This window comes from Cibotium barometz, chromosome 46 (assembly GCF_041138505.1).
Source record: "Cibotium barometz isolate CiBa-2024 chromosome 46, ASM4113850v1, whole genome shotgun sequence".
Classification (NCBI taxonomy): Eukaryota; Viridiplantae; Streptophyta; class Polypodiopsida; order Cyatheales; family Cibotiaceae; genus Cibotium; species Cibotium barometz.
The window spans coordinates 17,141,146-17,162,676 of NC_141091.1; the positions used below are offsets into that span (position 1 = coordinate 17,141,146).

Consider the following 21,531-nt stretch of genomic DNA (forward strand, 5'->3'; position numbering starts at 1 on the left):
TTAACCCACCAATTGTGTTGACCTGTCATCATTAACTTTTTGTTTTTGCTCAAATCAAGCATTCAAACACTAAATCGAGAAGCTAAGCCACTATTTTATGTATAGACTATCACTGCAAACACAATTTCCTACCTCTAGTTTTCATGATTTCTTGCTGTCTGAGAACTCAAAACTGGCCACCCATGAGAAGTATGAAAAGCCCATAGTATGAACCCAGTTTTACTAAGTGCAAAGAACAACCCATGACAGGTATGGAAAGCCCATAGTATGAATCCAGTTTTACTAAGTGCAAAGAACAACCCTAAAGAGGTGAACCCTGAAGTGGTGAATCTAACCTGACTGTTGAGAAAGCCACCTGCACCAAGGTCTGAACAATCCGCATGAAGCCTACAGCACAAGGGCTGCCTACAGCAACGAGGACGCATGATGGAGTATGGTAAGCTTGCATGTATGGTCCATAGATGTGGTTTTGTTGAGCTGCGACGGCTGGTGCGATGGCTCTTATCACATGGGGATAAGACTAGCAAGTATAGTACGTGCCAGGATGGATGCAGTGACCAGGAACTAATTCTGGCAGCTGAGCATTGAGGCTCTGCTCAGCGGTAGGGAGAGAGCTACTAAGCCGGATGGGAGATTTCAGAGGAAGCCTAGAGCATCTTTTTTGCAATATTCAGCTTGTAAAGTACTGCTTTAAGCCTTGTGCTGTATTGGCCTTGCAAGTCCTCCGTCACCACATCCCTCCCCCCTTCCCCCTCTTTCCTTTGCAGCTGCAGAAACTGATGGGGAGAATTAGGGTTAGGTTATGTGGGAGACATACACAGAGAAGAACAAGGGAGAGAGAGAGAGAGAGAGAGAGTTGTGGGGATAAGTCAACTCATGAGGCATGAGTGTGTGACTCCCCTATCACACATGTATATTGCACTAGTACACATAGTGCACTTAGTACATTAAAAGTACTAAGTGTACTATGTACTATAACTTATGGGCTTGTACACACTATAAGGGTGGGCATAACGCCTTTACCCCAACAACCTCCCACTTAAAGGCAAAGTGCCCTTAAGTAAAGGAAAAGAAAAAATCAGCATGTACATGATAATATACAAGGCCATATCAAGGCTGAAACTGGCCTCATCCAATGCCCATCAAGTGTCTGCAATGAGCAAACCGCTCCGGAGGCAAACTCTTCGTCAACAGATCAGCCGGGTTGTCATCCGTATGAATCTTAACAAGCTGAATTTGCTTGTTCTCTATCACGTCTCTAATGAAGTGATACTTCACATCCACATGCTTCGTCTTTGCATGAAAGACAGGGTTCTTTGCCAACTGAATGGCACTCTGACTGTCACAATGCAACAATGGAATATCCCCTGTATAACCCAAATCAACCACTAACCGAGATAGCCATAATGCCTCCTTGCAAGCCTCTGTGGCTGCAATATACTCGGCCTCTGTAGTAGATAAGGCAGTGCACTTCTGCATCCTGGATATCCATGACACAGCACCTCCTGTGAATGTAAATACATAACCGGTAGTAGACTTCCGGTTATCTGGATGACCGGCATAATCCGAATCCGTGTAACCATGCACTAATGCATCCTGTTTGCCAAAGCAAATGCACAAATCTTGTGTGCCCTTCAGGTATCTCATGACACCTCCCAATGCTTCTTGCCAGGGTTGGCCATGTATCTAGAAACCACTCCCACTGCAAATGCAATGTCCGGCCTAGTAGCAACCATGGCATACATGAGACTGCCACATGCTGAAGCATACGAAATCTTGGCCATATCAGCCCTGTCTCTATCCGACTGTGGGCTGTCCATAGCACTGAAATTCACATATGGAGGCAAAGGAGTACTAGTCTTCTTCCCCCCGTCCATATTGAATCTCTGCAAAACTTTGCCAATGTATTCCTTCTGAGACAAATACAACACATGCTGATTTCTGTCCCGAAGTATCCGCATACCCAAGATGTGATTTGCATCACCCAAATCCTTCATATCAAAGGTTTGATGCAGCCTCTGCTTCAAGGCATCCATCTCTTTACGAGATTTCCCGGCAATCAACATATCATCAACATACAAGATGAGGATCAATAGACTGCCATCCAAAGCTTTCTTGGTGTACAAGCAGTGATCTATGTCACTTCTCCTGAAATCCTGGGATTTCATGAATGTATCAAATTTATGATACCATTCTCTTGGTGCCTGTTTGAGCCCATAAAGACTCTTTTTCAGCTTGCATACAAGCTTCTCCTTTCCACTCACTGCATAACCCTCTGGCTGCTGCATATATATCTCCTCATGGAGATCACCATGAAGAAAAGCAGTCTTCACATCCATCTGAATCAAGTCCAGATCATCATGCGCAACCAAAGCTAACACAGCTCTAAGTGTGGTCATTTTGACCACTGGAGAGAAGATCTCATCAAAGTCCACACCATATTCCTGCTTGAAGCCCTTAGCCACTAACCTGGCTTTATATCTTAGCTTTGCATCTGGTGCAACTTTGAGCCTGTAAACCCATTTGCATGGCAAAACCTTCTTGCATGCAGGCAAATGCACCAACTTCCATGTTTCATTTTTATGCAGAGAATCCATCTCTGACTTCATGGCACGCTCCCATAGAGCCTTGTCTGCCCTCTGTAAAGCCTCCTTGTAACATGAGGGCTCCCCACAGTCAGTAAGCATCAAGTAGTCAACCCCTGGAACAAACCTGTCAGGGGCTCTGGAGGGTCTTGTGGACCTCCGTACCCAATGACCATCATTTGTAGGTTGCTGTCCAACCTGCATATCACCCATTGGTGGCTCCTGTTCCATGCCATAGGGCTGAAAAATCATGCCCGGTATTTCCTCTATCTGTGGTATATCCATAGGGATATCTTCTGCCATCTCTGGCTGTCCATTTGGACCATTTTCAGCACCATTTAAGGGCTGGTTTTCCTGCTGTAATGGCTGATTTACAGCCCTTTGTTGTTGTCCATGATGTCCATCATCATCAAAGATGACTCTGACAGGCTCCTGTTGCCTTGCAGGCTCCTTATACATGCATGTTTCATCAAAAATGACATCATTGCTGCGTATGATCTTTCTATTCATGGGATCCCAAAGTCTATACCCCATTTCACCTCTGTCACCATATCCTAGGAATATGCATTTGTGAGACTTAGGATCAAGTTTGGTGCGCATTTCCCTGCGTATGTGCACGTACGCAATGCAACCAAACACTCTCAAGTGCTTGTATGACGGAGGCTTCCCTGTCCATACTTCCTCTGGCACTTTCCCACCAAGCCTCGTGTTAGGTGACCTATTTATAAGGTGAACGGCTGTCATAACAGCTTCAGCCCAAAAACCATGAGGTAATGCAGCATGTGACAACATAGAACGGACCTTCTCCTGAATGGTCCTGTTCATCCTCTCTGCTGTCCCGTTTTGTGGAGGATCATAAGGAGTAGAGAGCTCCCTCTGATGCCTTTAGCATCACAAAAGTCCTAAAACTGTTTGGACATATACTCTCCACCATTGTCGGAACGCAAAGCCTTCAGTGTTTTGCCACTTTGATTCTCAACAAGAGCAACAAACTTCTGAAACACTGAGAATGTATCACTCTTCAAACGAAGAGGATAAACCCACACCTTGCGTGTGGCATCATCTATAAAAGACACAAAATATTTTGCCCCTCCCAAAGAAAGCTGAGGCATCTCACATACATCTGTATGCACAAGCTCTAACTGAGCATCTTTCTGTCCAAGAGCTTTCTTGTGGGGGCACTGTAGTTGCCTACCATATATACAATGCTCACAAAACTGAAAACTTGAAAACTTTAGAGAAGGCAAGTAATCCAAACGAGACAATTGCTCCATTCCCTTGACACTCATGTGTCCCAACCGGCTATGCCACATAGAAATTTCCGGCAGCTCGGTTGCATTTACATTAGCATGGTGACAAACACCTGCATGCATAAAGTAAAGAGTGTCCACCTTAGAGCCTCTGGCAACAACCAGTGAGCCCTTACTAATCTTCCACTTTCCACTACCAAATGTGGTAACATAATCAGCATCATCAAGCTGTCCAGTAGAAAGCAGATTCTTTTTTATCTCAGGCACATGCCTGACATCATGGAGCATAAGCTGTGAGCCATCTGAAAACACAAGCCTCACATCACCTCTGCCAAGAATCTTGCATGCATGGTTATCACCCAAATAAACCACTCCTTCATTGCCAGCAGTATACCTGACAAACAAGTCTCTGCAACCTGTGACATGAAAGGAGGCACCTGAATCAATGATCCATGAGTGCATACCATGACCACCTGTAAGAAGTGAATGGGCATCAAGTGAAGACGTAAAGAGGACCTCATCCTCACTGCCACCTGCATGTGACACATTGATTTCTTCAATCTTGCCTCCACTTTTGCCCTTTGGCTTTACATCTTTGGCTTTATCTTTCTCTTTGTCTTTGCCTTTTCCCTTTTCCTTTTGATCATTTTTCCATTTGTAGCATTGCTTTTTAATGTGTCCCTTCTTGCCACAATAATGGCATTCCAAATCCTTTTTGGAGCGAGACTTGCTCCTTCCCCTTTCTTGGCTTTTCCCCCTTTGCTGGGATCTCCCACGTGCATTCATTGCATTGGACTTTCCAATAGAGTTGTTTTTCCTGTTCATCTCTTCTTGAAGAAGAGCACCCTCAACATCTGCATATGACAGCATAGCATGGGAATTGCTAGTGGCTGTCCTGAATGTGTCCCAACTCTCTGGCAAAGTGCATAACAGAAAAGTGGCTTTGAACTCATCGTCCATTGCCAACTTTTGATTAATGACCTGGCTGACAATACCATTAAACTCATTTAGATGGGCTGTCATAGACGCCCCTTCCTTCATCTGAAGACCTATGAGTTTCTTCAACCAATACACTTTGCTTGAGGCACTTTGTTGGGCATACAAGTCCTGCAATCTCTGCCACATTCCCCAAGCTGTCTTCTCTTCACGAATGCTGAAAAGTAATGAGTCTGACACAGACAACATGATAGTAGATCTTGCCAGCTCATCCATATCTTCCCACTCTTCAGCAGTAAGAGAAGCGGGCATCACACCCCTTTCTTTGATAGGCTTGTGCTGCTTTTTCTGGAGCAACACATTGTAGCACTGGGTTTGCCAAATATCATAATTATGCAAGCCTTCAAGCTTCTTGATGTGAAGCAATGAAGAGCTCTCACCTGTGGTTGCCATAGCAAAATGCAACCTGTCAATGCCTGACTCCCTGCAAAATGTGCAACCATTGCACCAAAAGCACACAAAGTGCTCACAGTTTTTCTCCCAAAGTTTATCTCCCACTGCGGAAGCACAAATGCAACTTTTCTCCCACTTTTTGTGATGAAATCACCAAAATCTAGTTGCTGCAGATTTTGGACAGCACCTTAAATGTGCTCTTTTGCCCTTCCAAAGTACTGTACAGCAGTACCAAGTGCTCACCTGTGATGTACCAAACCTGTACCGGCAAGTACAGCAGCTGAAATTGAACCTTTTGGTCACTCAAAACAGTGTACAGCCATGCCAAAACTGTTAGAAGTCATCTCCTGTCTAGTTTTATACACCAGGGCCTTTGTTGTGGGTGTGCCCGCCCTTATGAGGTGTTTTCCCATTTTTCCCCACTCTCCGTATTTTTCCCCTATTTTTTCCCATTTTTCTGTGGCTTGGGATGCATCCCTGAGTTGGCAGGAGGATCTATATGCTGGCCGACTACATCTGATATGTGTATTGGAGCTGGCCGACTGTATTTGATCAGTCGTGGACTCCTCAGAGCTGGCCGACTGGGTGCATGCTGCTGGCCGACTGCATATGCAGTCGTGGAGCCCTTTTTCAGCAGGCCGACTGCACTTGTGGGGGCATATAAATAGGCCCCCACCCCCATACCACTGATTGTATCATATTCGGGATCTTCTTGTGTATATAGAGCAGAGTTACACGCCTACATCTGTCTCTCTCTTGTGCTGTTTTTCTGCCTGCGTTTTTGCTCTTGTGTTCCCAGATTTGGTCATCATCTCCGCTGCATATTCTGACATGGTATCAGAGCCCTAGGCTCTAGATAGGTCTTGGGATTTGTGTGAGCAAGAGGGGGCTGTTTTGTGGCTGATTGGTGGACTGTTTTGGGCTGATCGGGAAGAGGAGAAGCAAGAGGAAGGCGGGCTGATTTGCTGGACAGCCACTTGCAGGTATCAATTCTTCTTTGTTCCCACCCACCCACCCTTTTCAGAGTACATCCCCGCTATGGCAGATCTGTTTGAGATGGCCGAGAGACATGTGAAGATCCCGACACTCCCCACGTTCCCGGTGGACCGTCAGTTGGACGGGAGCAACTACGGCATATGGAAGGTGATGATGGAATCCGTTCTGGAGTCCTACGATCTCGCCGATTTCGTCGTTGTTGGTGTTCCACGGCCGGAAGTAGAGGAAGGGGAGTTACCGTCAACCCGAAAGGACCGGGAGGCCCAGACGCAGATGTGGGATCGCGTCAACGCCAGGGTCCGTTCGTTTATTTTCCTCAACTGCACACCACAGGTAATCAATCATGTAAAGCACATGACGCTGGCCAGAGGTATATGGCAGCATTTGGCTTCTCTGTACAACAAGGTATCACCCATGAAGAGGATTTCTTTGGAAGTACAGATGCGGGTTATGAGCCCTGCAAAGTCGGCGACGATGCGGGAGCATATTAACAAGCTGCAGGCTCTTCAGCAGGAAGTTCTCCAGGCTGGGAAGGAGATATCGTCAGAGGACATGGCCATAACGTTGCTGTCACATTTGCCCTCTTCGTACTCAGCATTCTACTCGTCTTTGATTACCAGTGGCAGGCTCAACACCATCACGTGGGAGGAGCTTGTGCCCATGGTCTTGGACCAGGAGGAACGATTCACGAACCCTCCTCAGGGTGGAGGTTCGGAGGCCTTTACTGGCCAACGCTCGAAAGGCCGTAACTCGGGCAAGGGGAAGTCTTCTGAGAAGATGTCCGACGCTGACCGCGAGAAACTGAAGGCAGAGAGGACCTGTAATGATTGTGGCGAGAAAGGCCACTACTGGAGGCAGTGTCCCAAGCGGAAGACCGAGAAGGGTGAAGACTCCTCAGCAATCACGAAGACTCCGGCTTTTGTGCACCTGGAGGTGATGGACACAGATGCTTCATTTTCTTCAGGCAGGGAGGAGATTGGAGGACTCTCCGCAACGGATACTCGGGAGTGGATTCTCGATAGTGGTGCTTCCAGGCACATGACTCCTTCCCGTTCCGGTTTACAGGATCTCTGCAGGTGTTCTGGTCATATTCTTACTGGGGATACGTCCACTATCCCAGTTCACAGTGAGGGCAGGATGGAGATAGTTCCCGATGGCAGAGGGGGGAAGCATTCCTCCCAGGTGTTGTATGTTCCGGCACTTGGTTTTCATCTGTTGTCAGTGCATCAGGTTTGCAAGATTGGCATACGGGTGGGCATTTTGTTGCTCTCCGGGACAAAGCAACAGGCCAAGTGGTTTGGGAAGGTGGAGTGGAGAATGGAGTCTACAGGCTTTCAGCACTCTCTCTCCCAGGTCCTCAAGATTATGATGAGTGGCAGTGTGGTAATAGCTACTCAGGTGTGGATACGCTGCAGGTACGGGCTTTCCGGGACCAGATGGTGGATAGCGTACCAGTAGATGGCAGCAGTTGGCAGGAACTTTCCAGTACTGAGGTTGGTAGTTCTTGTGTTCGTGAGTCAGAGGAAGCTGAACAGGTCACTTATGCTCTGATGTCTCGTAGTGTTCGGGACATAGAACTTCCAGTAGTTGAGGATGTTCTTTCCACGGGGACCTTTCGGAAAGCCAGGCAGGTGACAGGTGCTTACTTGCAGAAGGAGGTGGTTTCTCCAGGCTTTGTGGTTCCGGATTCAGAGGGGGTTGTTGACAGGTTTCATCAGGTTTCCAGGACTTGCTTGTGCACCGTAACAGGTGTTGATCCTTGTGAGCAGTGTGATGTCTCAGTGATTCAGAAGCTGTATGGTTCATGGATCTGGTTGATGGATACTAGATTGGACGGGAGCTTCTTGATGAGGCGGTTGAGCTCACGGTTGCAGATGTCTCTTTGGGAGGCAGGATTGCGTTTCCTGTGCTTTCTGCGGCATGCAAAGGATCATGGACTCTTGTACACAGGAGGGGGATTGTTGGATGGAGTCCGACTCCACGGTTGGAGTGACTCGGTTTGGGGAGGAGATCCGGACACGAGGAGATCTACTTATGCCCAAGGAGCAGTTTTACGGAGCATGAGGAGGTTACATTGCAGGTTTGGGCTTCCACTGGAGGAACCCATGGTCATCCAGAGGCACTTTGTTCGTGAACAGATTGTTGCTGATGACATCTTGCTGAAGTTCTGTTCGACGGAGGACAGTACGGTGGACCTCTTCACGAAGTCGCTCTCAGGATTTGCTCAGGCGGCACCCCAGCTCCCAGTGGTTGGTTACACAGCCAGGAGCTGAGAGGGGGTGTTAGAAGTCATCTCCTGTCTAGTTTTATACACCAGGGCCTTTGTTGTGGGTGTGCCCGCCCTTATGAGGTGTTTTCCCATTTTTCCCTACTCTCCGTATTTTTCCCCTATTTTTTCCCATTTTTCTGTGGCTTGGGATGCATCCCTGAGTTGGCAGGAGGATCTATATGCTGGCCGACTACATCTGATATGTGTATTGGAGCTGGCCGACTGTATTTGATCAGTCGTGGACTCCTCAGAGCTGGCCGACTAGGTGCATGCTGCTGGCCGACTGCCTATGCAGTCGTGGAGCTCTTTTTCAGCAGGCCGACTGCACTTGTGGGGGCATATAAATAGGCCCCCACCCCCATACCACTGATTGTATCATATTCGGGATCTTCTTGTGTATATAGAGCAGAGTTACACGCCTACATCTGTCTCTCTCTTGTGCTGTTTTTCTGCCTGCGTTTTTGCTCTTGTGTTCCCAGATTTGGTCATCATCTCCGCTGCATATTCTGACAAAAACTTGCACAAAGCTGTGCCAAATCTGTACCAACAGGTACAATAGCAATAAATGCTCTCCTGGCTGTCCAAATGAGTGAAAATCAGACTTTTACAGTCCCGAACACTGCATACAACAGTCCCGAACAGAAATTGGGCAAAAGCCCCTTGACTGCAAGCTGATTTTTGAGGATTCAAGGCATAAAAGTCTTGCCTGCTGCTTTGCCAAGCTCAACAAGCATACGAACTTGAAAAGCCCCTTGATTTAAGATCAATTTCTGATCATACATGGTACATTGACGCACATAAAGGCATCCAGAGTGTTCACGATGCTTCCCCCTGGCCACATATACATCAAATACATGAAAGCCCCTTGATTTACAGGCACATTGAGTGCTTGTAAGGCATCAGCACATTATCCACAGCATCAAATGCGATCGCCTGCATGCAAATCAACCAAAACGGCACAAAAGCCCCTTGATTTGCAAGGCAATTTGCTGCAATTTTGCCCAAATGTGCGATTTCTCACATCATACAGCATGTATGAGTGCTTAATTGCACAATTACATCAAAAGCCCCAAATTTCGACATTCAATTTCCTACAAATTGATCCTGATTGTGACCAATTTCCTGCAAATTGATCCTGATTGTGACCAATGTCACCCAATTTTGCCAATTTCGCTCAAAATTGAGCAATTCGGCACCTGTACCTGCTCAATTGCAAATAATGGACATAAAAATTCCCGAAATTGAAGCAAAATACCTCTAATTTGGACTGAATTTGAGGGGCAATTCTGATTTGAGGGGCAATTCTACTGCTGGTGCTGCTCGTGTTGATGGAGATGCACCTGCTGTGCTGCAGATTTAGATCAGCTGCAGGTACTGTATGGGCTGGGCTGCGTAGCTCTCCTTGCAAAACGCTTGGCCCTTTGGCGCCTACGTTTTTTTTTTGTGGCTAGTTGTGCAGAGTATGGGCCACGTGCTGATGGTGATGCATCGACGGCTACTGTAAGGCGCAGATGTCAGGGACGAAGAGAGAGAGCAGACGAACAAATTGGCGCTGTAGCGAACATGCGTTGCTGCGCTGATGATTAACACGCCTTCGCCCAACGCTTGTAGTCGACAGCTCTGGTGGCTCCTGACACGCCTGCGTATGAAAAAGCGCAGAAATGGCTGCCCGCCTGCATGATGGCCGCCCCGCCCGTGGGCAGCTCGAAGATCTGCTCCTTGGACGACTCCCACGTGATCACGTAGAACTCCTCCACCTGCGCCTTGCGCAGCAGGCCGCCCGTGCTGCCCCCGAAGATTGGTGACGGCGTGTCTGGCTTCAGCTGCGGAGGTGTGAAACCCGCCGGGGCCTAATCTGCTGAAGCTTGCGAGGAAGGAGCAGTGCCTGGCCAGACCTCGTGGCTGTTGGGCAGCCCACGCTACTGGCTGGGGCTGGCTGGGCAGCCCACGCTGGTTGGCTGGGCAAAGAAAGGCGACCAAAAAAAAGAACAAGGCGACCCTCAGATCAGAATTCAGCACGACCAGTACGACTGCTCCAGGGCTCTGATACCAGTTGATGGGGAGAATTAGGGTTAGGTTATGTGGGAGACATACACAGAGAAGAACAAGGGAGAGAGAGAGAGAGAGAGAGAGTTGTGGGGATAAGTCAACTCATGAGGCATGAGTGTGTGACTCCCCTATCACACATGTATATTGCACTAGTACACATAGTGCACTTAGTACATTAAAAGTACTAAGTGTACTATGTACTATAACTTATGGGCTTGTACACACTATAAGGGTGGGCATAACGCCTTTACCCCAACAGAAACCACCCAAAAGATGGGACAGCAAAGTTGTCACAAAATTCCTTATAGCTTCCTGTTTTTCTACTGTTCATGTGTGGCATGTGGAGCTTGACATGACATACATGTATGGCTGGTGTAGCCTCACATGGTGTGTCTGTGTGGCATATGGAGCCTGACATGACATTACATGTATGGCTGGTGTAGCCTGACATGATAGTACATGTGTGGCTTGTGGGGCCTGACATGGTGTACATGTATGGCTCATGGAGCCTAACATGATGTGACTCCCTGGGACTAGCTATCCTGGAGATTTTCTATACTTATGTTCTGGGAATGTTCCGGAAGGATCATGAGCCCTGGACATTTTATTTGATACAACTGAGCAGAGATGGATCCTGGAGTTTTCTATCTTATGTTCTGGGAAGGTTCCGAAAGGATCATGAGCCCTAGACATTTTATCTGATACGATTGAGCAGATGGGTATTTCTTGCACTCATGCATAGTTTTCTATACTTATGTTTTGGGAAGGTTCCGAAATGATCATGAGGCCTAGACATTTTATCTGATACAACTGAGCAGATGGGTATTTCTTCCGGTCTAGTTGCACTCATGTGTATGCATGACTTTGATTTTATCTTTGGATGACTTGTTTTGTTTGCCTGAACAATGCCTGGATTTTCTACTTGTGTTTGTCCATAGGCCAGGGACACCTTGGACATGTATGTGCACACCTACTTGGGGACTGATAGGTGGTCCACATGTGTTTTGCAAGTGGTAAGTATCCCCAAAAACTCAATTTACAGCTTTATGAGTTCAGATGCTAATAATTATTGGTGCAAGTTCACACTCACTTATAAGTGACCGGACAACTTATAAGTGAATACACATTAAGCAAGACTTATTTAATACACGTGGCAGCCAAAAGCTAGGCACTGGACAATATTAGGTGCCCCCTTTCGGACCTAAAAAGCACCCATCATAGCTATTTCTAGCGGTGGGACTCTATTACTGAAAGAGAATCCCAGTTAGGGCTGGGCGCATGCTTTTCTGGTGTGCATGGAGCTCGTCGACTGGTTTTCTCTCTGTTTCACAGCCTACTGTAGCCATCTATCGCGACAAAAGCCTACCAGGTGTCAATAGAAGGCCGGCTGACTGTGTTTGCAGGTTCTCCTACTGCTGACCAGCTGTTTACAGGTCTGAAAAGCTGCTGGCCAGGGCATATAAACAGGAGGAAGGGCTGACTGAAGAGCTGGGAACAGATCCTCTATTGTTTGAAGACCTTCTAGCTTGTGTGCAGCTACTGGTCGATTTCTTCTGTGGCTGCTGTAAATAGCCTTTGAGGGCTGGTCAACTGCTGTAAACAGCCTTTGAGGGCTGGTCGGCTTGCTCTATGAGATAGACAAGAAGAAGACGATGATGTTGAGTTGTCCCAGGCTGATGTGGGAGTGCTATGGGCTGTCCATAGTTGTCCTGCATGTGCTTGATGCCGGGAATGCTCATTTGTGCTAAGAATTGTCAGCAAATTCAGTTCATGTTATGTTTTCTTGTTTTCATACTTATACTAGAAGAGATAGGTGCTAGCCAATGGAGAATCCCTGGGCACCCGTGAAGTTGTATTTGCCCCTAGTGTGGCGTACTGTGCAGAGTTGTTATCTTCTTTCTATTTGGCATGCTTATGTGTTTATTCAGTTTTCATGATTGATAAGATTTCCGTGTTATAGCTGCCCTTCCGTTTACATTGGTATCAGAGCTTGGCTTTCTACACAATTGTGCCTAATATGATGCTAGATATGGCTATAAGGAGTCATTATCCGTGAGAGAAGGTTGGGATTTTGAGGTAGCCCTTGTCTTATTGCATAGTTGTTTCTCGTACCGGTACGAATGGGTTCGTACCGTACGGTTCGTACGGCACGATACCATACGGTACGAGTTTTTTTTTTTCAAAAAAAATTCCTTGAAAAAAAAATCCCAAATGCTTAAAAAAAATATAGAAACCCTGCTTTAGGAAGATCCCAAATGCTCGCAATACTTCGCAACTTTCGTGTCCACTCAGTATTCCATATGGGGTTGTTGAGAGACCTAAAAAATCTGCCAAGGTAGACTGGTAGTGTACACTTGATTGGTATGATGAGAGAATCTTGCTACATCACTTGAGGATCCCTGGTATAGGTAGGCTAGACAATTAGATTCTCAAGTTATGTACAAGGAGAAGATTTGGACATGGCCATTTTGATCTAGAGAGGAGTCCCTAAACTTATCACCCTAGATGCACTCCTCGTATTTGTGCAAGGACGGTCCATTAGTCATAAACGCTACACTGGGAGACCTTTGGTATTGCATTACCCATCTAGGTTCTTTTTTGGAGACAATCGAGAGATCCAACCGGGAGAGACACATATCCATGTTCTGGTTCCTCAAGCACCGTAGACTCCTCCCCTCCCAACCGTCCCTTACATTCAAGCTTGAAGCTCCATAGGTTGTAAGTGTAAAAAATAAAAACCGTATTTTATCGTATGGTATTCGAAAATTTCATATCGTGCCAAAAATTCCCGTACGGTATCGTATTTTCGTACCGTGACAACCATGTCTTATTGTCGCGCCTCGAAAGAGGTTACTTTTGGTTTAAGCAACAATGTGCGTGTGGAAAGACTTCGTGACCCTCCTGTCTGTGTAGGACCCTTGTAATCTATTCAGTATCATACTTGGGGAGCTGGTAGCAAGCGATTCCAGGGCACGAAAATTCTTTTCTTTCTGAAAATATGAAAGAAACATTATGGCCAGCCAGTCAGATCATTCTGTGGACTCCTCTATCACCCGTAGTCGTTGCATGCGGGAAGAGGATAGAGATAGGGATCATGTTGGGGCTTTGGCAGATAACGATCCACCATTGTCTACTAGGGCTGAAGATCAGTAGGATATGGATGCCTTGATGAATGAGCTTGCAGAGCTCCGTGCTTTGCGAAGAGACCAGATGTGCAGAGGGTCATTGAATCGAAGTCTCATGCCAAGGCTGATGTGGTCACCTTTGATGCAATTGTTTAATTGATGGGAATTGACAAACCTCGAGAGTTGGCTATTGCTTATTTAAAAAGCCGTGGCGATGTTTTTTCCGATGATGAGGGCAAGTCGGTCTTCACACGGCAACCTCGTAGGCTCCCGTGAAGGGAATTCTGATGATGTTGTGAAACGGCATGCAGCCCGCACCAGTGATGTAAGAGGGCATGCAGCTCAAACAAGTGATGTAAGTGGGCATGTAGCCCGAGCATAGTAACATGAAACGTTTCTCCGTTTCTCCGTTTCGTCGTTTCGAAGGTTTCGTTTCGTCTGTTTCAGACGAAACACAAAGGTTTCAAAATAACACTTCTTATATACACATACCAAATTTATAACATAGCCAACAGAAAGATGAAGATACATTTTTTGGGACTAGTAGGTATGAAATTTACTTTCTCAGAGAGAAAAGTGAAGTGTCGAGAAAGTTTATGGACTTCAAAGCTTTTGCAGAGAAGCAATATGGCTCTTGGATAAAATGTTTGAGGACAGATGGAGGTGGTGAATACACCTCACACGCTTTTGAGAATTTCTTGAGAAAGCATGGCATAAGAAGGCAATTAACTTGCAGGTACACACCTTAGCAAAATGGTATTGCTGAGAGGAAGAATAGAGTCATTTGTGATGTGGCCAGGGCAATGCTCAATGAAAAGAGCATGCCAGACTATTATTGGACGCAGAAGCATGTGCCACCACGGTGTATGTACTTAATAAGACACCCACAGCAACCATACATGGAAGTACGCCAGAGATGCGGCTTACGAGTTTTAGGCCAAACATTGGACACCTTAGAGTGTTTGGTTGTATAGCTTATGTACATGTGCCTGATGAGAGAATTCTAGATCATCGGCGATATAAAGGAAAAGAATAAGAGAGCCGGTTTGGCTTGTATGAAATTGATTCATGTTTAAACTTTGTTAGGAGGAAGTTCGATCCTAAGGCAGAAAAGTGCATTTTTATTGGGTATGCAGAGGATCGCAAGGCATATAAATGTTACAATCCACAAACTAGGCAAGTGGTTATCTCACGAGATGTGGTGTTTGATGAACTTGCTAGTTGGTACAAGGCAAAGGATGAGGGTGTCATTGATTCCGTTGATGCTGATGTGCATGTGAACTTGCCACAAGCAAGTTCTATTTCTATGTCTGGGCTAGCAGAGTTTGAGAGTAGCACTATACGTCCATGGTCAGGATGCTTGAGACATGAGAGTGTAAGCACTGGGAGTAGTGCTGTGGATAAAGGGAAAAAGAAGCTTGAAGGAATTGGCATTATAGGTTATGAGTCGTCGAGTTCTGAAAGTTTGGGTTTTTTGGTATTTTCAAAATTTGGCCAAGAAAAGGAGAGGAAGAGAGGAGGGAAGAAACAAGTTGGAAGGGAAGAGAGAGGTTAGAAGAAAAGGGAAGGAGGTGAGAAAGTTGGAAGACAAGAAAAGAGGAGGGAAGAGGAGGGGTGGACCATGGAGGAGAAGAGAGAGAGAGAAAAAGGGAAGAGGAAGAGGAGGCGTGGAGGAGAAGAAGTGAAGGAGCAAAAAGGAGGAGTGGACGAGGAGAAGAGGCGGAGCAACAGGTTACGATCGAGAAGAAGCGTCGGATGTGTGAAGTGGCAAATGGGCAGCAAACAAGGACGGAAACGACGGCAAAAATCCCATTTGCAAAAAAAAAAACTTTCGCCCTTTTTTTTTCCTCGCTTTACATTTGGACGAAACACTGTTTCGATGGGCAGGTTTTGTTTTGTTTCAAAACGTTTCGTGCCATTTCGAGAGGGCAAAACGGGTTTTTATGTTACTATGAGCCCGAGCAAGCATTTTGAGGGGACTTGCAGCTCATGCAACAGATATGAGGGGGCATGCAGCCCGAGGAGATAATGTACACCGATATGCAACCCATTTGAAAGATGTAGACGATCTTCATGCATTGTCAGTGCCTTCTAGGTATATACCTGCTCCCAGAGTTTATCCAGAGTGGGAGATGTTGCACGGGAAATCAGCCCTAGACCTGGGCACCGTCACCATCGCAGACATGACGAGGAGGATGATGTATTAGAGTGTCGGGAAGCTCGTCATAGCAAGAAGGCCAAAGAGTTCAAGTCAGGGGACAAGGACATCAAATTCGAGAGCTAGCTTTTGCACTGAGGAATTTACCGAGAAATCTATGCTCAGGCATGTTGTTATGCATCTTAAAAAGACTACAAGTGATTGGTGGATGGCAAAGCTTGACAGGACGGCTACTCGTACATGGAGTGCTTTCAAAGAGCAATTCTAAGATTAGTTCCTTCCTCCTAACTTCGAAAAGGATGTGCGTAAGGAATGGGATTGACTAACACAAGATGAAGGCAAATCCGTTTCCTCTTATGTCTCAAAGTTTTGGCGGGTTCTTCTCAAGGTCACACCTTTCATGATGATTAGTGAGAACGAGAAGAAAAGAAAGTTTGAGTCAAGGCTGCAAAGAATCGTTCAAAAGAGCCTTGCAGTGTATCCCCGCAACACCTTGCAGGAGCTCATAATACATATACTCGGCCACTATTCCTGAGGAGTTACATGGTAAGGGAGCTTCAAAAAGGCAAGAATTCAAATTTCAACTCATACAAAGGAAAATTCAAAGCTGGAAACGAACAGAAAAAGGGTGGACAACCACCTAAGTTTATGCCTAATGAGTCCAAGGATGCAAAAGGGGGCTCAGAAAAGGAGCCGGGGGGTAAAAAGGATGATCCTAAGTTGTCCAGACAGCATATTTTCGATTGCATGAAAGAGGGGAAGTGCTTCACATGTGGGAGCAAAGATCACATGAAAGCTCAATGCCCCCAGAATCTCAAAAACAATAATGTGCAGGATGCAAAACCGAGTGTGAATGTTATACCCAATGTTCACGGTAATACTACACATGAACCAAAGAGCAAGATCTTATGCAAAGCTTGGGACAAGTTAAAGGACCAAACAGCTTTATTCCTTTTTGATAATGCCTCAACAAATAACTTTATATCCATACAGATGGCTGCTGCTCTTGGGCTAAAGCCCGAGGAATTGGGCATAGACTTTCATGCAGATATTGTCTTTGAGGGCAAGGAAGTTAAGGTCACTCCCATCATTGGAAAGCTTCGCATACAAATACAGGGATATTTGGGTCATGAAGACTTCCTCGTGGCACCACTTACGGGATGTGATGTAACACTTAGGATGCCTTGGCATTATCGCTTGGATCCCAAGATTTTGCACAAGGAAAAGAAAGTTATCTTTACTCATAGGAGTAGGGAAGTTTGTATTGATGCGGGTACTACTCGGAGTACCATACCCGTTGTAAGCCACATATCTATTTCCAAGACAATAAAGAAATCAGCTTATTCTTACTTAGACTTTGTACGTGATAATGTTGAGCATGATGCTGTAAATCCTGTAGATCAAGATAAGATTGTTTTCTTAAGTGAATATGCTGATTGCTTTGTTGATTCCCTACCCGGACAGTTACCACTAGGACAGCTACCACCAGAGAGGCCAGAGGATCATTGTATTGACATAATCCCTGGTAGCTCTCCTCCTAACCTTCTTAGGGTGAGTGCTGCTGCCCAACAGGAGGAAATCGTGACTCAAGTGAATGATTTCCTTGAGAAGGGGTTGATAAGACCAAGTTCTTCGCCTTATTGTTCTCTAGTTTTACTTGTGCAGAAAAATGATGGGACATACAGAATGTGTGTTGATTACAGGGCCCTTAACAAGATTACTATCAAGAACAGGTTTCTGATTCCTCGAATTGATGATATTCTTGATAAACTTGAGGGAGCTACTTGTTTTAGTCGCATTGATCTTAAGGGTGGTTATCATCATATTCGAGTAGTACCTCAAGATGTACACAAAACGGCTTTTCGAACATCATTTGGGCTATATAAGTATTTGGTTGTGCCATTTGGACTTGCAAATGCTCCCACCACTTTCAATAGAATGATAGACAGAAATTTTTGGATCTCACCGAAAGTTCACAGGAACGTTCTTTGATGATATTATTATCTTTTCAAAGAGCGAGGTGAACATAAAGAGCATCTTGCCATTGTTTTTGAAGAGCTAAGGAAACACAAGCTTTTCATCAATGGAAAAAAGAGTGAATTCTTCTTGTCAGAAATCCACTATTTTGGGGCATATTGTCTCCAAAGATGAAGTACGCATGGATCACGCAAAGATTCAAGCCATCAAGGATTGGCCAGAACTGCAGAATGTGCATCAAGTTAGGAGCTTTATTAGTTTATGCTCTTATTATCGTCAATTTATTCGACACTTTGCTTTCTTGGCTTTGTCGTTACATGATTTGACGAAGAAGAAAGTGACATTCCGTTGGTCAGATCCCAAAAAGACCGCTTTTCAAAAGTTGAAGGATGCCATCATCTCAAGGCCTGTTCTTATTATTCCAGATTTGCATAGACCTTTTGTGGTCGAGTGTGATGCATGTGGAGATTATTTGGGGGCTATTTTGAATCAAGAGGAACATGCAGTGGCTTTTGAAAGCCGCCACCTGCAACATGCGGAATTGTATTTGCAGGTTTATGAGAAAGAACTGTTGGCCGTTATTCATTCCCTTCAAACATGGAAGCATTATCTTTTGGGGGCTGAATTTATGGTAAAAACAGATCACCAAAGTTTACGACACTTTCTTACACAGTGTTAGAAGTCATCTCCTGTCTATTTTTATACACCAGGGCCTTTGTTGTGGGTGTGCCCGCCCTTATGAGGTGTTTTCTCATTTTTCCCCACTCTCCGTATTTTTCGGGTGGCTTCCGTGTGGTGACAGGAGGGCCTTTATGCTGGCCGACTGAACCTTCAAGTACCCGACCACATTTCTGTTCTGGCCAACTCAGTTTAGCTGGCCGACTGGAGGCTTTTGCTGGTCGTGGAGATTCAGGACCAGTCGGCTGCCTATAGCACAAGCCGACTGGTATATGGGGCCATATAAATAGGCCCCAGCCCCCCATTCCATGTTGTATCATACTCCGGGATCTTCTTGTGTATATAGAGCAGAGTTACACGCCTCTATCTCTCTCTCGTGCTGTATTTTTTTTGCATGCGTTTTTGCTCATGTTCCCAGATCTGGTCATCATCTCCGCTGCGTATTCTGACATGGTATCAGAGCCTAGGCTCTAGATAGTTCTTGGGATTTGTGTGAGCAAGAGGGGGACTGTTGTGTTGCTGATTGGTGGACCGTACGGGACTGTTCGGGAAGAGGAGAAGCAAGAGGACGGCGGGCTGATTTGCTGGACAGCCACTTGCAGGCGTTAGTTCTTCTTTGTTCCCACCCACCCACCCTTTTCAGATTACATCCCCGCAATGGCAGATCTGTTTGAGCTGGCCGAGAGGCATGTGAAGATCCCGACACTCCCCACGTTCCCAGTGGACCGTCAATTGGACGGGAGCAACTACGGCATATGGAAGGTTATGATGGAATCTGTTCTAGAGTCTTACGACCTCGCTGATTTCGTCGTTGTTGGGGTTCCACGGCCGGAAGTAGAGGAAGGGGAGTTACCGTCGATCCGAAAGGACCGGAAGGCTCAGACACAGATGTGGGATCATGTCAACGCCAGGGTCCGTTCGTTTATTTTCCTCAACTGCACACCACAGGTAATCAATCATGTAAAGCATATGACGCTGGCCAGAGGCATATGGCAGCATTTGGCCTCTCTTTACAACAGGGTATCGCCCATGAAGAGGATTTCCTTGGAAGTACAGATGCGAGTTATGAACCCTGCAAAGTCGTCAACGATGCGGGAGCATATTAACAAGCTACAGGCTCTTCAGCAAGAAGTTCTTCAGGCTGGGAAGGAGATATCGTCAGAGGACATGGCCATAACGTTGCTGTCACATTTGCCCTCTTCGTACTCAGCATTTTACTCGTCCTTGATTACCAGTGGTGGCAGGCTCAGCACCATCACTTGGGAGGAGCTTGTGCCCATGGTCCTGGACCAGGAGGAACGATTCACGAACCCTCCTCAGGGTGGAGGTTCGGAGGCCTTAACTGGCCAACGGTCGAAAGGCCGTAACACGGGCAAAGGGAAGGCTTCATCGAAGAAGTCTTCTGAGAAGAAATCCATAACTGACCGCGAGAAACTAAAGGCAGAGAGGACCTGTAATGATTGTGGCGAGAAAGGCCACTATTGGAGGCAGTGTCCCAAACGGAAGACCGAGAAGGGTGAAGATTCCTCAGCAGCAATCATGAAGACTCCGGCTTTTGTGCACCTGGAGGTGGTGGACACCGATGTTTCATTTTCTTCAGGCAGGGAGGAGATTGGAGGACTCTCCGCAACACGGATACTCGGGAGTGGATTCTAGATAGTGGTGCTTCTAGGCACATGACTCCTTCCCATTCCGGTTTACAGGATCTCTGCAGGCTTTCTGGTCACATTCTTACTGGGGATACATCCACTATCCCAGTTCACAGTGAGGGCAGGATGGAGATAGTTCCCGATGGCAGAGGGGGGAAGCATTCCTCCCAGGTGTTGTATGTTCCGGCACTTGGTTTTCATCTGTTGTCAATGCATCAGGTTTGCAAGACTGGCATACGGGTGGAGTTTGATGAGCATTTTATTGCTCTCCGGGACAAAGCAACAGGCCAAGTGGTTTGGGAAGGCGGAGTGGAGAATGGAGTTTACAAGCTTTCAGCACTCTCTCTCCCAGGTCCTCAGGTTTGTGATGAGTGGCAGTCTGGTAATGATCACTTAAGTGTGGATACGTTGTGCAGGTACAGGCTTTCCGGGACCAAATGGTGGATAGCTTGCCAGTAGATGGCAGCAATTGGCAGGAACTTTCCAGTACTGATGTTGGTAGTTCTTGTGTTCGTCAGTCAGAGGAAACTGAACAGGTAACTTATGCTCTGATGTCTCGTAGTATTCGGGACAAAGAACCTCCTGTAGATGAGGATGTTCTTTCCACGGGGACCTTTCGGAAAGCGAGGCAGGTGGCAGTTGATTACTTGCAGAAGAAGGTGGTTTCTCCGGGCTTTGTGGTTCCGGATTCAAAGGGAGGTTTCAGAAGGCCTTGCGTGGTCTTCAACAGGTTTCCAGTACTTGTTTTTGCACCGTAACAGGTGTTGATCCTTGTGAGCAGTGTGATGCCTACTCAGAAGCAGAATGGTTCATTGATCAGGTTGATGGACACCAGATTGGACGGGAGCTTCTTGATGAGGCAGTTGAGCTCATGGTTGCGGATGACTCTTTGGGAGGCAGGATTGCGTTTCCTGTGGTTTCTGCGGCATGCGAAGGATCATGGACTCTTTTACACAGGAGGGGGATTGTTGGATGGAGTCCGACTCCACGGTTGGAGTGACTCAGTTTGGGGAGGAGATCCAGACAGGAGGAGATCTACTTCAGGCCCCGAAGCAGTTTTTTGGAGCAGTAAGAGACAGTCATCTTTTGCCTTGTCGAGGACAGAGGCAGAGTACCGAGCTGTTTGTGATGCAGCTTGTGAGGTGGAGAGGTTGCATTGCAGGTTTGGGCTTCCACTGGAGGAACCCATGGTCATCCAGAGGCACTTTGTTCGTGAACAGATTGTTGCTGATGACATCTTGCTAGAGTTCTGTTCGACGGAGGACAGTACGGTGGACCTCTTCACGAAGTCGCTCTCTCAGGATTTGCTCAGGCGGCACCCCAGCTCCCTGTGGTTGGTTTCACAGCCAGGAGCTGAGAGGGGGTGTTAGAAGTCATCTCCTGTCTATTTTTATACACCAGGGCCT

At 46.4% G+C, this 21,531-nt stretch overlaps 1 protein-coding gene across 1 annotated transcript in view; it reads right to left on the minus strand.

Moving 5' to 3' along the window:
- Positions 1-21,531, minus strand: part of LOC147611941 (ARM repeat superfamily protein) — a 67,978-nt gene that overhangs the window by 32,596 nt on the left and 13,851 nt on the right. The gene's annotated exons all lie outside the window — the stretch shown is intronic.